Below are 18360 nucleotides of genomic sequence, written 5' to 3'. Positions count from 1 at the left end.
AAACCAAATGTCATAATACATGCATGCTTCAAAAACCAGCCATGTGGAAGCTATCAAGCGAATACTTCGGTACCTCAAAGTTACTTTGGGTGACGATCTGTGTTACAAGAGAGGAAGTAGAACAAATAATGTTGTGACCATAATGGCTTATTTAGATGCGGATTGGGCAGGTGATCCAGATGAATGAAAATCAGTTTCAGGATATAACGTATTTCTTAGAACTGATCTTGTTTCATGGAGTAGTAAGAAATAGAAGGCAGCTGCACAATCTACAGTAGTTTCAGAGATAACGTAGATTAGATACTTGCTTGGGGAATTAGGTCAAAAATTTCTATGTTCCATATTATTCTATGATATTCAGAGTGCTATTAAGATCTCTCTTAATCCCATTCAGCATGGGAGAACTAAGCATATTGAAATAGATCAACATTTCATTCGAAGCAAAATTGAGAATGGAGAAATTAGGGCGAAGTTCATTGGAACAGAAGAGTAAGTGGCTGATTTGTTTACAAAAGGCTTGAGTAAACAACGGTTTTGGTTTTTAAAGAACAAGGTTTCTATGGTTCTCACCATGCATAACTTGAGGGAGGATATTGAGACGTGACATCCTTGCCTAGATGCATAATCTAGATCTAGATTTGGTTTATATTGAAGTTATTTTCTATTTATCATGTTTTATTATGAGTGCTGTATTGTATTTTTCAGTTTTGCCCCTTGTATATTAGATTGTTGTTAATATAGGGCAATACTGTAAATGTTCATGTAAGTTAGAAAGTTTCTTTCATATAAGGAAAAGAGCCCCGACGTCCCTGTTGTTGAAATTTTGGGGCATTGCAACAACTTCTTCTCCTCTCTATCATCTTCTTCTTCCAAGCAAAGATCCGGTTTTATAGTACCATCGGACACACTGCAGCGTGTGGCAAGAAGGGGCGGGCGAGCAGGCGTTGAAGGAGAGACATAGAGAGGCATGTCCCAGGGTAGGGACTCGATCAGGCGGGCGAAAGGTGGATAGGACGTATTGCCGGGCAGGGGACAACAAGTTAGGTGGGCGGAAGCTGAGGCGTGCGGTGGGGGTGTAAAACCCGAGATTTTTATTAGAAAATATTTCAAACTTTTCAATTTGGGCCTAGATCCACATTACGGATCCAGGACCCATAAAGGGGGGTAATTAGGATTTATTTATTTGAAATCTTGATTTAATGATAATAATAGATAAATAAAAATTTTTCTATTTTAAAATTTTAATTTAATTCGAGGATCCACAACGGATCCATTTGGATCCACTTGTGGACCCATTTTGTCTTGGGGCCGGGTTGCGGGTCTCGGGTTCGGACCCGAGCCCCACCCCATATCTCTGCCCTGTTAAATGAAAAGGGCAACCCGATAAGGGTTGCCCGATAAAACCTAACACAAAAAAAGGAAAGGGGGGAAAGGGGGGGTTACGCAGGGCGTAACCGACCCCGCGCCCATCTCGGCAGAGAAGGGGGAGGCCTGGGGCCGATAAAGGAGGGGAGTGGAGAGGGGCTCTCGCCCTCTTCACTCAGCCCCATCTCTCTCTACTCAATCTCTCTCTCTCCCCGTCTCTCTCACCCTGTCTGCGTGCGCGCACCGGAGAAAGAAGGAGTCGCCGACAAGTTTTGGGCCACCACAGACCACGGCAAGCACTCCTGTCACGGCAGCACCAGGGAGCAAACCCCCAGCCGACCCTTCTCTTGCAGCCACGACAGCCTCCGATCGTCGGAAAAGTCGCCGAGAAAGAGGTACGGTGCTCCTCTCGATTCTAGGTGAGGGATCGAACATGGGTTCGATCCCGTGTAGTCTTTTGAGGTGAGGGTACCTGAGGACATTTTGCATGGATGGTTGTTGCTCTTTTGTTGTTTCGTGAAGTAAATTTGGTTTTGGGGGTTTTCATCGACCCTAATCCGAAAAACCCTAACCTCTGAGTTTGGAGGTTTGAGGGTCCCATTGGGAAAAGGGGGTCGGCTAAGGTAGGGGATGGCCCCAGCCGTGTGGATCCCGAGTATTCCTTTTTGGGATTACCTCAGATTTTGGGGATGATTGACGAAAACCCTAATTCAGTCGAAATTGAGGATTTACATTTTGTTTCGATTTGAGGGGGAAATTGTATTTCGATTTCTTGAAAATATATGTACTCTATGAGGTATCGGATGGCCCCAGTTGTAGGGTTTTCAATCTCTTGTTAATTTGATGATGCTAACTCATTTAATGATTGATTCTCGATGTTTTAGCATTTTATGTAATATAATGTGGTTAAATTAAATTAGAATCAATAAAATGTGCTATTGAATCAAAGCAAATGATGTGTTATGTGAGATTAGGGGCTTTTCCTCATACAGAGAGTGGATGTGTGTCTAGTGCCTGTGTGCACATGTGAGGTATGTTTATGTTGTGCACGGGTGCATGCTTGGGCATGTACAATGTGTGTTATTGGTAGACTCTAAATCTGAACACTTATGTGTTAGTTACACTTATCAAACTTGATTTCTAATCAAGTCCGTAATGCATACTCTCTTTTGATATTGATCAGCCATATAAATGGGTGCTGTGCACCTTTTGAACCGGGTCATAGCAGGCCCAGCTGACCTAGTCAGCTGGGAGCTGGCCTGTAACTCGCTTGAAAAAAAAAAAAGGGGTAAAGAATATTCACACGAGTTCTGTTATGTACCAAACTTGGGTAATTTTGGGTTTCTACTTAAATCTGATACGTTGTGTCTCCACTTATTTTCATGTGAATCAAATAGTTAATGAGAATCTGATATGTAACAAAGGCGACATATTTTGTTAGCATAAACTTGATTTAAAATCTGCTGATTTGCTTAAGCAGTGATTAGCCTGTGTGTGTGTGTGTTGACATATACCACACTCAATCCTGTCATTTTTTTTTGAACAGGAACCACACATAAATCTGTATAATTTTCTGTGCACGAGAGTGTCAAAAGAAAACTAGGTTCAGCGCGTGTTGTTTTGAGAAATATGTAGATGCACAAGTTCAGATGCATGTGATTAGTTAGAAAAAAAAAATATGGTTTTGATTCCTTGACCTAGAGTTTGTTAAGTTTTAACAGTAATACTGACCGATTTTGGGGCTGACAGATTTGAGGTAGATTCTTGAATCAACCAATATATATATATATATATATATATATATATATCAATATATATATCAGTATATAAACATATGAGTGTAAACACTGGATCAGATTTCGAAAGAGGTTTTAACATATTGAAATTTATTTATGAAGTCCCAAATGTTAACTTCTTTTGGAACCACAAAAATTTACCCGTCTTGAATAGTCAACTAACACTAAACTGAATGATTGTTGCAATTTTGTTTTGTTGTAGCATTCTAATTCAATCTGATTCTAAAAGGAAATTAAATTTCTGGCATGTACAAGAAATCTGTTTGGAAACTCAAATGGAATCTGAATTTTTGTTGCCTCTAACTTTGGTTAGAAAGTGGTAAAACCGATCTGTCTTGGACAGTCAACTAAATCTAAGGATAGTAGATGTTGAATTTGAATGATTATAAAAGTTTTGTGTTTTCAGTTGTCATGGAAAAATTATATGTTTAGTTCAATGTGCATTCCTTTATTTGCTATGAAATGTGGCATGGTGAACACAAAACTTGATTATCTATATGTACCTTATGTTGACTGAAATTTTGCAATATCTTATTAAATTGTATAGTGATTGTGTGTGCGGACCACTCATAGGAAGCATGTGTTGCTCATGAAATAGCAAATTGTAAATGCATGTGCATATATGGGATCGAAGTCTATTGGCCTGTAGAATCATGCATAAATATTCTCATGAAACTATGAATGAATGCATGCGTGTTAGGTGATTTCATGAAAACACGTACACATGAATGGTTACACATGCATATGACTGCGAAAGCTCATGCACATTGTTAAAATGGTATGAATGAATGTGCATATGGAATTATGCTGGTATGATTGCCTACATTGCAAGTTATGATTTTTGCATGCGATGCATCGATGGCCTAAATGGACCATCATCGGCCTGGAGAGCTGTGGGTTTGGGTTGTTTTCATATATGTTTTTTTTTAATGCATCACTTAAACCACATGAGATGGTTTGACACTTTACTACACTGTTCTATGTGTTTACACGGGCTGGAGTCCCGAATGGGTCCCCGCAAGGGAGGATGAGGGTTTTTCACTTTACTTTTGCATATTGTGTTGCAAGCCTAAAGAATGGACTTAATAAAAAAAATATAATGAATAAGAACAATGTAATATATATTCTGGGATATCTCATCTGGAGTGTGAGAATCTTGGATATCCGGTCTTGGGGAGACTGTGAGGATACAAAAACTCCGTGTGCGTTGTTGCCCCTGAACCCGATATTGAGGTTCTTCTCTTGGCCACGGTTTTAGGGAGAGCCCACCACTTTACCCGAGAGTGGTGTGTTAGTCACAACTGTGAGTTTATGGTACCAAGGAAGTGGCACTTGTGGGCGTGGGGTGTGCCTTGTGTCCCCGACATTAGATGTGGAGGTCTAATGTTCCGATGGATGGTGCTGTTTCCTGATATCGGTCGAGGGCTAAGTTGGAACCCAGTAATAAAATACAAATTGTGTGTTAAGCTACCCTGGGAACCTACTTGACCTCGGGGTTTGTACCCGTTTGGTGTATCCACGAGCCACGGTAATTAAAAAGAGAAACTTAAAGATGTGTGCATCTAATAGGGCATGCATATGGAAAGATGAAACTTAAATGAAAGATAACAGAAGAAATCATGCATTGTACCTAATTATGCATTTTTCTGTTATGCATTAGATCATGCATGTTTGACTCATTCTTGATATCATGACATCATTTGTTGGTAGCATATGACTTACTTTGTGAAATCATGCTGAAATGTTTGATCATTTAGTTATTAATATATGACACTGTTTACTGTTCATGACTGGTGAGTAAATGCAATTATTGGTAGTTATGGATATTTAGATGTTGCAAATTTTATATCTGCACTCACTCAAATCACTGCATGAAATCTTATCCATGTTCTTTCTCTCACCTGGTTTCTTTAGAAGTAGCTGTGCTTAGAATTTCGGTTCTGACACCCTACTTTGTTGGTTTTTCACAGGAAATGGTGAACAGTGAAGTTGGACATGCATCTGGGGATGGATGAGTTATACTTGGGCTTGTCAGCTTCAGTAGAGGACATAATGGCTCTTTCTTTTGTCTTTCAGTTCTTTTAATTTCTGCAAGTGTTACTTTACTTTCAGTTGAAGAAAACCTTGTCTTTGAAATTACTTACTCATTAATAAAAGAGTTTTAGTTGGTTGTTTTTGATGATAATTGCAACTTCGTTTGTGGTGGATGGGCTATCCAATGGAAAGTGGAACTGTGAGGACCCCAGATCTCTGGAAAGGTTTCCGCAACTCTTAGAAAAAAAAAAAATTTTCCGCATTTTTAAAAGGGTATGGATTGGGGTCGTTACAGGGGGCATGTCCCATGCTAGGGGACATGGCTAGGGAGAAACCGACAGGATGTGAGAGAGACATCCCATCTTTTGGGTTTGGAAAACGAGGCGGGTGGTGAAGGGCATCAACTGGAAGGGAGAAATACATTCCCGATTGGCTGGCGATGGCAGATGGGTGATGGATAAGAACCGTTCTTTCATAAACAATCACTCACACGAATACAAACGAAGAAAAGAGGAATCACTCAATAATCTTCATTAAAAAATACTTAAGTTAGGTACATTTAGTTATAGATTTACAAGATGCAAGAAAGTAATAGTACAAGCACGATCCCATCGTGGATGGGATTCCGGGGAGGCATCCCACCATAGTCCCAGCATGGGTAGGATTCCAGGCTAGGATGCACTTCAGATAAATCCTGCATAGGCCCAACTTGCATGGGATAGGCTGGGCGGCTCCTTTGGAGGGGATCCTGGACTGGGCAAATCCAACACTGGGTTGGACCTGGATCTGGAAAGGGTCTGTAACAATGAGGATCAAAGTGTGATGCTCATTTTGGTCCAGTTTGTGATAGGAGATTAGGAAAGGTGAATTGACCATTATATTGGATGTAACTCTCTCTCTCTCTCTCTTATGTTAATGAAGTTTATTTTATGCTTTCCTCTCTTATGTTTTCTCTCTTGTGCCTTGTCCCTTCGTTTGATAATTTGTGCTCCTATTCAAGCTTTTAATCTCTTCTTCATTCCCAAAGACTTGGATAGCATGAACGTTGCTTTAGATTAAATGGGTGAAGAGGAAGTACATTTTCAACTTTATAGTTTCATTGGCAGTTCATACCTTATTACATACATACATATATATATATATATATGCATGTTGTATGTTCGCATATATGTGTTCCTTCCAACAACCTCTGTTTTGTTTCAAGGCAAATAACAATTATTTTTCAAGTGACAATTTCAAATTTGACTTTATGTATGTCAAATATATTCTTCTTTTGCCAATGTTAATCTGTTGGGATTTGATAGTTTGAATTGTTAAGTTATATTTAATAACCTAATTTAGGTTGGGGCATTTTGGTCATTTTGTATGTGGGTAGTTCTATCATTTAAAAAATAGACCAGGGGCATTCTGGTTATTTTGTACAAGGCTAGTTCTGTCATTTAGAGAATAGACTAGGGGCATTATTATAAATGCCACCTTATAGTTGTTGGGAGTGCTCCCAGCATCTATTTGGAGGCTCCCATTTGTCTCCTCCTCTTGTTTATAAATAAGGGCTTAAAACCCTTTGTACTCGTAAGCTTCTTAAAAGCTATTCTTTAATAAAGGTATATATTTTTTACATTGCTCTTGCCTCTTTTTGAGATCTATTGAATCTTTTGTGTGGTGTGCCTTAGTGCACTAGTTCCTTGTTTGGAGATTGTGTTTTTGGTGATTTCATCACCTTTTTGGAGAACATTCATACTTCATTATATGGTATCAGAGCTTGGTGGTCAAGCTGCATTTTTTTTGGTGCCTCTTGAAGCTTGTGGAAGTGTGACCAGTACCTCGGGAAGTGTGCCACTCTTGTATTACCTCTAGTCTCATTGCGTGGAGAGTGCTTGGTGTTCTCCTTGTGGGAGTGTAATTTTTGAGGAGCATCCTTTCAGTGAAGTGTTTCTTGTCTCCTCTCTCTTTTATATATAGTTATTTTCCTTATTTGGGTTTTCCATGGAGTGCAAGGCAAAATTGAGCTTTCTTTCAAGCTCGATGGAAATAATTATATGATGTGGGCTGCGGCAATGAAAAATCATCTTAAGGACAAAAAATATGGGGATATGTCATGGGAACCATTGCCAAACCTGAACTCCAGCTTACTATGGTTGTGGGTAGTGCCGAAAAGACTCTTGAAGGAGGGGAGCGTACAAAAGCTATTAATGAATACAATGTCAAACTTGAAGATTGAGAAAACAACCATGCAAAAATATTTGCATGGTTTATGAACAATGTTGATATAAAAATTTGTGCGAACATAGCCAAATTTAGGAAATCCAATGAAGCATTATCGTTCTTGAAAAAAATGTATACCAAAAAAGATCTTGTAAGACAATATGTCTTGCAATAAAAGATTATGATAACAAAACAAGGTGACGTGTTTGCACGACTACTATAGTGCTCTATCTTCTCTTTGGGATGAGCTTGCCCTTCTAGAGCTTAAGTGGGTTGCTATTGACGATGTTGAACTTAGGGGAAAATGAATGAAAAAAGGGCATCTTTTCCAATTTTTACAAAGATTGAGATCGGAATTTGAGCAAGTGTGGTCTTTTTTACTTCATAGATCCTCATCTATGCCTCTTGAAGATTCATTGGTTGAGATTTATCAAGAAGAAACTCGGCTAAATTTGCAAACTACTAAAGCTAGTGATGAAGTTTTTGGCTGTATCTAGACTCAAAAACAATGTCAAACCTTATAGACCACCTCATTTTGTAAAGCAATTTAATGGTGAACCAAGAAAAGTCATTTGTCACTATTGTAATGAACTGGGTCACACCAAGCCCATTTCTCCTAAGTTGAAGAACAAGGCTGCTTCGGTTGAAGGGTCCACCTCAAAGAAGAAAAGAAGAAGCAATGATGGAGGAGATCTTAAAGATTCAATTAGTCAACTAACAATGGCGCTTCAAAAATTTCTTAAGATTTCATCAACTTTGGGAGTTGCCATTGCCTCTTTATTTCCTCTAGGTATGGGTTCTTGGATCCTTGAATCTTGTGTTTCTTTCATATGACACCAAATGAGAATTAACATCATTTGTTTCAAATGCGGATGAAACTTCTTTGAAAATTGAAAGCATTGGAACCTTGAGATTTAAAAATTTTGAAAATTTTTATGTTCTAAAAATTAGAGTAGTTCCAAAATTAAATTTGAATATTTTTTCTGTATCTTAAATTTCTGATAATAAATATAAAATCTTCTCTTCTAAGGGTTGCTCCGTGCAGGATCTCTGGTCCGAGAAGTTGATTGGGCAAGGCCATAGAGGAGAGATCTTTACTTCATGGACTCTTTGAATCTTCCATCCGATAATTTTTGTAATTATGTCCAAGAAAAAGATATTCAAACTTATTACAAAAGACTTGGACGTCCAAGTTTTTCTAAGATGTACTTATTTCCATTTATGAAAGTTTTTTGTAATGAAAAAGATATTACGTGTAAAGATTGCATTTTTGGGAAAATGAAATCCATCCCTTTTTGAAAGGAGTTTTGTTTCAAAAAGACCTTTTGAGTTAGTGCATTCGGATGTGTGGGGCCCTTCTCCTATCATATCTAAAAGGGACTATTCATACTATGTTACCTTTATTGATGATTTCACTAGATACATTTGGATTTGCTTCCTTTCTGTAAAGTCTAAGGTATTTTCTTTTTTTAAAGAGTTTCATGTGACTATAAAAAATCGATTTTAAAATAATATTACTGTTTTTAGGTCTGATTCAGGTGGAGAATTCCTCTCTGGAATTTTAAAATTATTTAAGACTAAATGAAATTCATCACCGAAAATCATGTCTTCAAACTCTTTAACAAAATGACCTAGCAGAAAGAAAACATAAACATATCATGAAAACTGCTAGAACGCTTCTTATTTCCAAAGATGTTAAAAAAAATGTGGGCTAAGTTTGTCCTAACTTCAGTTTATTTAATTAATAGAATGCTTTCATCTTCTTTAAAAAATGTTTCTCCTTATGAAAAACATTTTCAAGATTAGCTGATTTCAAAAGGCAACACATTTTTGGATGTAAGTATTTTGTTCTTCAACACAAAAGAGATAAATTGTCTCCAAAAGCCATTGAATGCGCTTTTATTGGATACAGAGAAAGTCAGAAGGAATATAGATATTTTGACATTAAAAATAATAAGTTTTATGTTTCTAAAGATGTAACCTTTTTAGAAAATGAAAATGACTTTGAAAAATGTGAAAGAAAAGAAGCAGATTACACTTTTTTGTTTGATCTTTTACCTAGAAATGATGACATTGGCCATGATAATTTGAATATTGATGAACCTTGTGATTTTCATAATGATGTTCTTGCAAATGATATTTTAAATGATCAGGTTGAAAAAGAAAGTTTTAAAACTACGCAAGTGTATTCCTAGCGTGATCAACCAAATCCCCCAAATGCCTTAGAAAAATATTCTAGTCCTTCTATCATGGATGAACCTTCACTAAGGAGATCAAATAAAGTTTTTGTTTCTCCTAGTAGATTTGTATCTTATGACACACTAGCACCTACTTATAGAGTCTGCAAAATAGCAATTCATTCCTATTATGAATCGTCCCACTATCATGAAGCAAAGAATCTTCCTCACTGGGTTGAGGCTATGAATGTTGAATTAAATTCTCTAAAAGGAGCTAAAACATGGGACATAGTTGACTTACCTTTAGGAAATAAAGCCATAGGATGTAGATGGGTTTTAAAGGTTAAAACTAAAAGTGATGGATCCCTAGAACAATATAAAGCTAGGTTAGTTTCCAAGGAATACTCACAGGAATATGGGATCGATTATAAGGAGATTTTTGCTCCTGTGGTTCAAATGACTACATTTAGGACCCTTATAGCTATTGTGTCCATTCATAATTGACTTATATATCAACTAGATGTTAAGAATGCCTTCTTAAATAATGAACTTAAAGAGAAAATTTATATGGATCCACCACCTGGGTTTAATATTAAAAAAGGTAAAACTCTTAACTTAAAAAGGCCTTGTATGGACTTAAGCAAGCTTCTAAGGCAAATTTGGGTTATCATTCTTGCTATACTGATACTGTTCAGTTTGTCAAAAGTATATGTGCTAATATTGTTATTTTCTTGCTATATGTCAACGACATGATAATTGCTGGAAGTGATAAACAAGGTGTTAGGGATATTAAAAATATTTTAAAAAAAATTGATATGTCTGACGTGGGTTTCTTGAGATATTTCTTAGGTATTGAGGTTGCGTATTCTCAATGTGGCTATATTCTTTTCCAAATGAAGCTTGCTGTAGACATTTGTGCTAAAGCTGGCATATCGGTGATAAAAGAGTTGAAATTTCTGAAGTAATCAACTCTAAGATGTGGTTAGAGGATGGAGTTCTTCTGGATGATCCCACACCTTATAGACAACTAATCGGGTCTCTCACTTATTTGTTTATAACTCGGCCTGACATTGCTTATGCTGTTCACTCGGGCAGTTAGTTTCAACATGCACCAGCAACAGTCCACATGAGTGCAGTCCTGAGGATTGTTAGATATATAAAGAACTCACTTACTAAAGGGCTTTTCTTATCCCCCTCATCTTTAGAATTACTTGCTTTTACTAATGCTGATTGGGGAGGTAGCCAAAATGATCGTATCTCAACTACTGTTTTTTGTGTTTTTTAGGTGATTCTCTGATTTCTTGAAAGTGAAAAAAGCAACAAAAATGTTCTTTATCATCAACAGAAGTTGAATACCGTGCGATGACCACGGCAATAATGAAACTTGTATGGCTCATGAACCTTATTAGTGACATGAGTATCATCATCTCAAAGCCTTTGAATCTATGTTGCGACAATAAGAGCACTATTTATAATGCAAGCAACCACACATTTCATTAGACGACTAAACATATTGAGATGGACTGCCACTACATTTGAAATAAATATCTGAAAGGGAATATTGAGTTGCCGTTTGTTACATCGGGATATCAGCCTAAAGATTTCTTCACTAAAATTCGGTTTACTTTTCTTCTTAACAATTTTTCGGTTACATCACTTTAGGTTTGAGGAGGGATGTTAAGTTATATTTGATAATGTAATTTAGGTTGGGGCATTTTGGTCATTTTGTATAAGGGTAGTTCTGTCATTTAGAAAATAGACCAAAGGCATTTTGGTCATTTTTGTATAGGGGTAGTTTTATCATTTAGAAAATAGATCAAGGGTATTCTGGTCATTTTATACAAGGTTAGTTCTGTCATTTAGATAATAGACAAGGGACATTATTGTAAATGGCACCTTATAGTTGTCTCCTCTTGTTTATAAATAAGGGCTTAAATCCCTTTGTATTCTTAAGCTTCTTAGAAGCTATTCTTTAATAAAGTTATATATTTTTTTACATTGCTCTTGCCTTTTTTTGAAATCTATTGAATCTTTTGTGTGTGGCATGCCTTAGTGCACTAGTTCCTTGTTTGGAGATTATATGTTTTTTTGGTGATTTCATCACCTTTTGGGAGAACCTTCATACTTCATTACATGGATATGTGAGGAAGTGCTCCAACTAGTTCATCTAAGTTGCAATATAGTTATTTTTGGTTGGACCAATGAAAAAACCATGCTAGTCATCATATCAACAAAGTTTAATTTATCTGCGAGTTCATTTCCATTTTCATGTTTAAGAACAATACTTGTACACTTTTGGCTCATGGAGTGTTGCATCTCACAAAATTTATACAATACAAATATTGTCATCCCCATCACGGAAAGAATCACTCCCTAAACTTGAAAAGCTGATTGATGTATTGCTAGCTTGTCGTTTAACTTTTTGTTGCCTTCTCTAGCTATATATGGTTTTAGGAAGGCCATTCCTCTAACGTAACCATTTATGCTACTGTAAGCCTACTAATTAATCGGCCACAATGATAGAAGAGGCAAACCTTGTTTCCGCTACAAGAATTGAAGGGCGAGATATATCTATACACTGAGTACTATATATCATCAAGATTGATGATTAAACCCTTGAGATAGAAGAGACCATGGATTACTAGCATTTAATGAGTATAGATGAAATTTTTATTTTCTTGGGCTATGGATGAAAATTTTATTTTCTTGATATTCTTATCAATATTGGCTAGCCGGTTATTCCATACCCTACTCTTTTATTGTTTTTTGTATTAACATGAGAACATATGATCTTTAAGGTCAAGTTTTATGTATAACTATAAGTTGTGCATCACATATTAGGGTGAGTGATCTCTGTAGCTAGCTCACTTGATCTACGCCTTAGCTAGGCCGACTTATTGCACCAATTGTAAGAAAACTTCTGGCACATATTTAGTATTTCTAATCTCACCTCTCAAAAGAATTTTTCTAATCTTGTCCAATTCATCAAACATTTTAAGTATTTGGTGTAGATTTGAAAAACCATCATATGTTTACACATGTCCACTTTTAAGCATTTCTAATCTGAATTAATAATGGTTACACCTTTCGCTATCCATGAATATTTTATGCTTTCAGGTGACTGACTGCTTGATATTTTTCCTCCACTGGAAAGAGTTGTTGTCCATAGTTTTGTTGAATGCTGACATCGCAGTGGATAACATAGATATTTAAACCAATACCATATTTATTTTTTAGAATAAATGGATAAATAGAAACAATTTTTTCAAGTATCAGAAAATACTCTTTTGCAAAGATAAAGCAATAGTATCAAATTATTATTGTATTAAAAATAAGGGTGCATTTGGATTCACTCAAATATTACAATAGTTTGCAATTATTAGACGATATTATATCTGTCATTCACCCATTATTTCGTCATCTTTGAATATAAAAAATGATGTGTTAAACATATATCAACAATAAAAGAAATTTGATATCAGGAAACATTTAAGCCAATGGTTTGGATATAAAAATGATATGTTAGAATATATCATCGTTGATATAATTTAATGAGAAAATATTTAAGTGATACATAGATATTCCTCCACATAATATTATCCTGTCCCAAATGTGGCACCACTCCCTTTATTTGCATTCAATATAAGGAAACTACCTGCCTCTCTCCTAAAAGTGGGATTCCCAAGCCCCTATGAATTGATAATGAAATATGTTCATTTTGTATTGAACAAATTGCAGCTTTTAGATTTTAAAAGAATTTTAGCATAAAATAATTCAATTCAGCGTGGAGAAAACAAGCTTATTTCTTCTATAAGATGTAGAAAATGCAAGCACTAGTCTCAATCTTGTTAAAAAGAAGGAAAAACTATGATCTTTGTCCCACTTGCAGCTGAGAGACATGCAAGGAGAAAAGGAAAAATGGCCCTCCAACACTAAACAAAATAAATTAGAGGTTATAGATTAAGGTCTAGGTATAATGCAAGATAGAGTAAACAATAGAAAACTAAGAGTAGCATATGACTATTACGCCACCATCACCACCACACACACACACAGAGGTCTCATGATCCTTTACTGAAAAACAGAGGACCAAGTAAGGAATAGAAGGATTTCAAAGCCTACACATCCACACTATCAAGAATTGCTAGCAGATTTAATGCTTACCACCTAAATATTAATTAGATTCACTATTAACCTTGCAAAACTAGTGTCTTTTCAGTAGGTAATCAGAACTAAACAGCAATTTGTTGACAATATGAGGATGCATTGGAACTGTCAGGTAGGATAGGAAGGATGGAGAAAGACCCTAATCGTAAGCTGAACTGTTCATTGGTGCAGCTTCACATGGTGAGGTATAAGCCAGTTGTGTTGGTTCCAGCCAGGAGGACAAAACGTTTTTCTAAAACAAGTAGGATTTTTTCACTAACTACATCAAGATAAAGTGGGTGACCTCATGTAACATCCCTCCTTTCAAAGCCAGGGAGATTTTTTTTTAAACACAGTGGAAAACTTTTTGAAACTACCCCCAAAAAAACTCGGGCTTTCCCTTTGGGCCACATGGCAGCTCCCCATGGAGCAGGAGGTCGCATCCATGGGGAGTTCTCGAACTACCCCTCTATGACAAATATCCTGATTTGCCCAATGATCCCAAAAATCCTTCGTAGTTTTCCCTTTGGGCTTTGAGTTTCCTAGATCTTTATCTAACCCATTACGAACATGACCCGCTTCGTTAAACAGGTTTTCTGGAGTCCTTGCCGATCCAAATGTAGTTTGGATCAGCATTCTGGAGCCTGCATTGCTCCGCCTCCGGGTTTAGACCGGATTTCCTGGGTGTGGGTTGCTCCCAGATCCAAACTTATGCAAATCTTACGTAATTAATCTCAAATATTAGTATTAAAAATTATGGGTATTACACCTCAACCCCTTGGCACATTTTTTTCAGGATGGGCTGTGAAAGGACATACTTTTTACACCAAGCTGCGCTATTATATGCAGAATCAGTTTGGACTAGGATGAGTTGAGCTATTTTGTTGGAAACTGGATCAAGACCTTGTAAGCAGACATCCATTTGAAAATCAATAATGGTAACATTTGCCACAACTTCCATGTGTGTGTGTGCGTGCTTATCATATACATGCAGGTGTTTGTCAATGCTGCATGTTATGCACAAGCTAGAAATTGGAGCAATTTCAAGATGCCAACATGGGTATTCTTAGTATCATACTGTGAATGCCGTTTGCGAGGACAGAGTTGATTATTTTGTTTCATGGTGTCTAGTTTTCTTATTGTTTCATTTTGGACTTGCTGCAGCATTTGATTTGGTTGTCAATTCTATTTGTTGGTTGGTTTATCTTAGTCCTAATGTGAAAGTATGATTATTTATGGCTGAAAAACGCAGGGGAATGAGAAATAAATTTAAAGCTGACGTAAAGGCAATTTATTGCCCACACAACCTTGTAATGTTTTTTTCATATTATACTACTATTTTGTGTATGAGAAATTTCTATAATTCTTTCATTTAATTTCTAAATTCTAACTTAGTCAAGGGTGACTAAAGGATACAATCCTTCCTAATCACCCTCTGTGTGTGCTGTGCCCTATACTTCCTAGCATTTTGGAAGTGTTATATGATCATTTTGATTTCTGCTCCATGCAAGTATTTATGTATATAAATATATATTTTTTTATGTGCTTGCATCGAAGAAACTCTATAAACCAACATCTTAGCCTCTTAATTGGAATTCTGATACCTTTAAGTGAAAGGATTGTCAAAATGTATTCCTTAATTTCGTCATATGTACGTATATATATACATATACATATATACTATGTATATATGTATACATATCTCTCTCTATATATAAATATATATATCTTTTTTCTCTTTATTACCTGAAAAGGGTATTTTTGTAATTTTCTATTTTACGCATATTCCATTTGGAATATGATTGTATTTCTTTTTATTCTTTTATTTTTTCTTTTTTTCCTTTTTCATTTTCGTGGTTTATGCCACCTAGGAAGGCTCCCTAAAGAGTCGTTGGGGAGCTTCCAACGGTCACAAATGTGACCGTTGGGGGCTCCCAACGACTCCTTTGGGAGCTCCCTAGGTGGCTCCTTTAGTTGTGTATAAATAGGGGTCTTCCCCTTGTATTTTGAATATGCTTGAGAGCTCAAGCTCCTTCTCTTTTCAAACGTAAAGATTCTTTTCATGCCATTGTGCATATTTGTGTTATTTTATGCCTTTGTGCATATTTGTTCAAGTATTGTTTGAGTGCCTTTGTGCACATCTCTTGTGAGGTATTAGTGATCGTATGCGTATTGTCTCTTTGTAGACATTTTTACATGGTATCAGAGTCAGGTTTGAAGAAGGAAGGACGTGTGGTTGAGTGTCTCGAAAAGCGTGCCTTCAAGTTTTTTTTTTGTGATTGATGTGAAGACTTATCTTCATCCAATATTTTAGAAGTTTCCTACAAGTAAGATCTAAAATCTTATTGCGGTATATGATTTTTTCTCTATTATCTTCTCTTTAATAGGCGAAAAAGACTTCTATTTCTCTCTTGACTTTAAGTTGAATGGATCAAACTATCATGTTTGGGCCGGGAACATGGAAGCTCACATAAAAGGTAAAGGTCTTTGGGGATACGTTCTTGGTTCTATACCGGAACCCGAACCAAAGATTACTTTGGTAGAGAAAGGTGAAATTAAAATCCTCGAAGGAGAAGAAAGAAATAGAGCTCTTGAAGAATATTCCAAGAAACAAGAGGAATGAGAAATAAAATTTTTTAAGATTCTTTCTTGGTTTTTTTCATCAGTTGAAACTAAGATCAATGCCAATATTATTAAATTCAAGAAAGCATCGGAAGCTTGGCATTACCTTGAGAAAATGTATACGTCAAGAGACTTGTCTCACAAGTACTATCTCCAAAAAAGGGCTTTGACCCTTCAACAAAATGAAATGTCTATAAGGGAATATTTTGCGGAATTATCATCCATATGGGATGAACTCGCTATGCTTAAGCCTAAATGGAGTGGGGAAAAGCCATTGAGCTTAGGTACAAACAATTGGAAGAAGACCATTTTTAAATTTTTTTGAATGGACTTAGACCCGAGTTCGAGCAAATTCGGTCCGCTCTTCTCTCCTCTTTTGTTTCTTCCCCGCTTGAAGATGTCATTACAAAGCTAAGTGGGGGGAAACACATATGAATACTAGCAAAAACAATTCGAGTGTTCTTGCAACTTCAACTAGTGAAGAAAGTGACATCGTTAATGCTGTTTCAAGACCGGGAACAATGTTTGAACTTATAAGCCTCACTTCAAAAATCAAAATCAAGGATCAAGTGGTCAAGGAGGAAGAAATGACTACAACAAAATTGTGTGCCATTTTTGTAAGGAACAAGGGCACATCAAACCTGTTTGCCATAAATGGAAGAAGCTGCATGCCATGGCCACCACATCTCAAAAGGAAGAAAATGTGACCCTCAAATGGAGCTCTTTCTCTACATCAGATCGTGGAAGCGCTTCAACCACTTCTTAAGGGAGCTGTTTCTGGAGCAACTACATCTACCTATTCTTCTCCTGGTAAGACCTCTTGGCTCTTAGATTCGGGCGCCTCTTTTCATATGCCCCCCAACATATGTTCTTTATCCGATTTTTTAAAGAATTCATAACCATCTTTTGTTTCAACTGCCGATGGCACTTCTCTTGAAATTAAAGGAACTGAAAATTTTGAAGAAAAATGTTTTTTTATTCCGAAAATGAGATTTATTCCAAAACTAAATTTAAACTTACTTTCTGTCACTCTCGGATCATGGATGTGATATAAAATTATCATCTGATAAATGTTGGATACAGGATAGCCGGTCTGAGAAATTGATTGAGGAAGACTCTAGAAAAGGAGATCTTTACTATGTGGACTTTCTTTAAATTCCAAAAGATTCTTTTTGTAATGTGCTGCATCGCAAAGACATTAATGTATAACACAAAAGACTTGGTCACCACAGTGTCAAAATTTTTTTGTATCTTCCATTTGCCAAACATTTATATAAAGAAAATTTTGTTTGTAATGATTGCACACTTGAAAAAATGAGAAGTTTGCCTTATTATCAAAGATCCATGTTTACTATAAAACCTTTTGAACTTGTTCATTCAGGTGTTTGGGGACCGACACCTATTATTTTAAAAGGAGGGTTCTCTTATTATGTGATATTTGTGAATGATTTCTCTAGATTTACTTAGATATATTTCCTCAAATATAAACACAAGGTTTTTGCAACATTTAAATCTTATCATATGATGATTAAAAATCAATTTGACAAAAATTTAAAGATTCTTAGAACCGATTCTGAGGGAGAATATCTTTCAAATGCTTTTAAAAGTTATCTTGAGAATATGGGATAATTCATCAAAAATCCTGTCCCAAAACACCAAAACAAAATGACTTGGTCGAAAGGAAACATAGGCACATTATTGAGACAACCAGAACCCTGCTCATTTCCCAAAACATCCCTAAAAGATTTTGGGTCGAAGCCGCCCTTGCATCTGTCTATCTTATCAACCGTCTTCCATCCAAAAATTTAAATAAAATTTCACTATTTGAATTTTTGTATAAAAGAGATCCTGATTATAGTAAGTTAAGGGTTTTTGGGTGCAAATGTTTTATTTTGACAGATAAAAATGATAAACTTTCTCCTAAAGCCATTCCTTATGCCTTCCTTGGGTATTCCGAGACTCAAAAAGGGTTTTGGTGCTACGATATCAAGAATGATAAATGTGTCTAGAAATAT

General features: G+C 36.2%; 1 protein-coding gene across 4 annotated transcripts in view; it reads left to right on the top strand.

Moving 5' to 3' along the window:
- LOC149844963 (ultraviolet-B receptor UVR8-like) overlaps positions 1-18360 on the top strand; it is an 81577-nt gene that overhangs the window by 20173 nt on the left and 43044 nt on the right. The window contains exon 2 of one of the 4 annotated variants that reach the window (XM_089995401.1): positions 14573-14661. The exons of the other annotated variants lie outside the window; for them this stretch is intronic. The gene's annotated coding sequence lies outside the window, so the exon portion shown is untranslated. The remainder of the gene's footprint in view (positions 1-14572; positions 14662-18360) is intronic. 4 annotated transcript variants of the gene reach the window in all.

This window comes from Nuphar pumila, chromosome 2 (genome assembly GCF_984573655.1).
Source record: "Nuphar pumila chromosome 2, dmNupPumi1.hap1.1, whole genome shotgun sequence".
Classification (NCBI taxonomy): Eukaryota; Viridiplantae; Streptophyta; class Magnoliopsida; order Nymphaeales; family Nymphaeaceae; genus Nuphar; species Nuphar pumila.
Note: the sequence above shows the minus strand (reverse complement) of the source record. Positions and strands in the feature narration are given on the sequence as shown.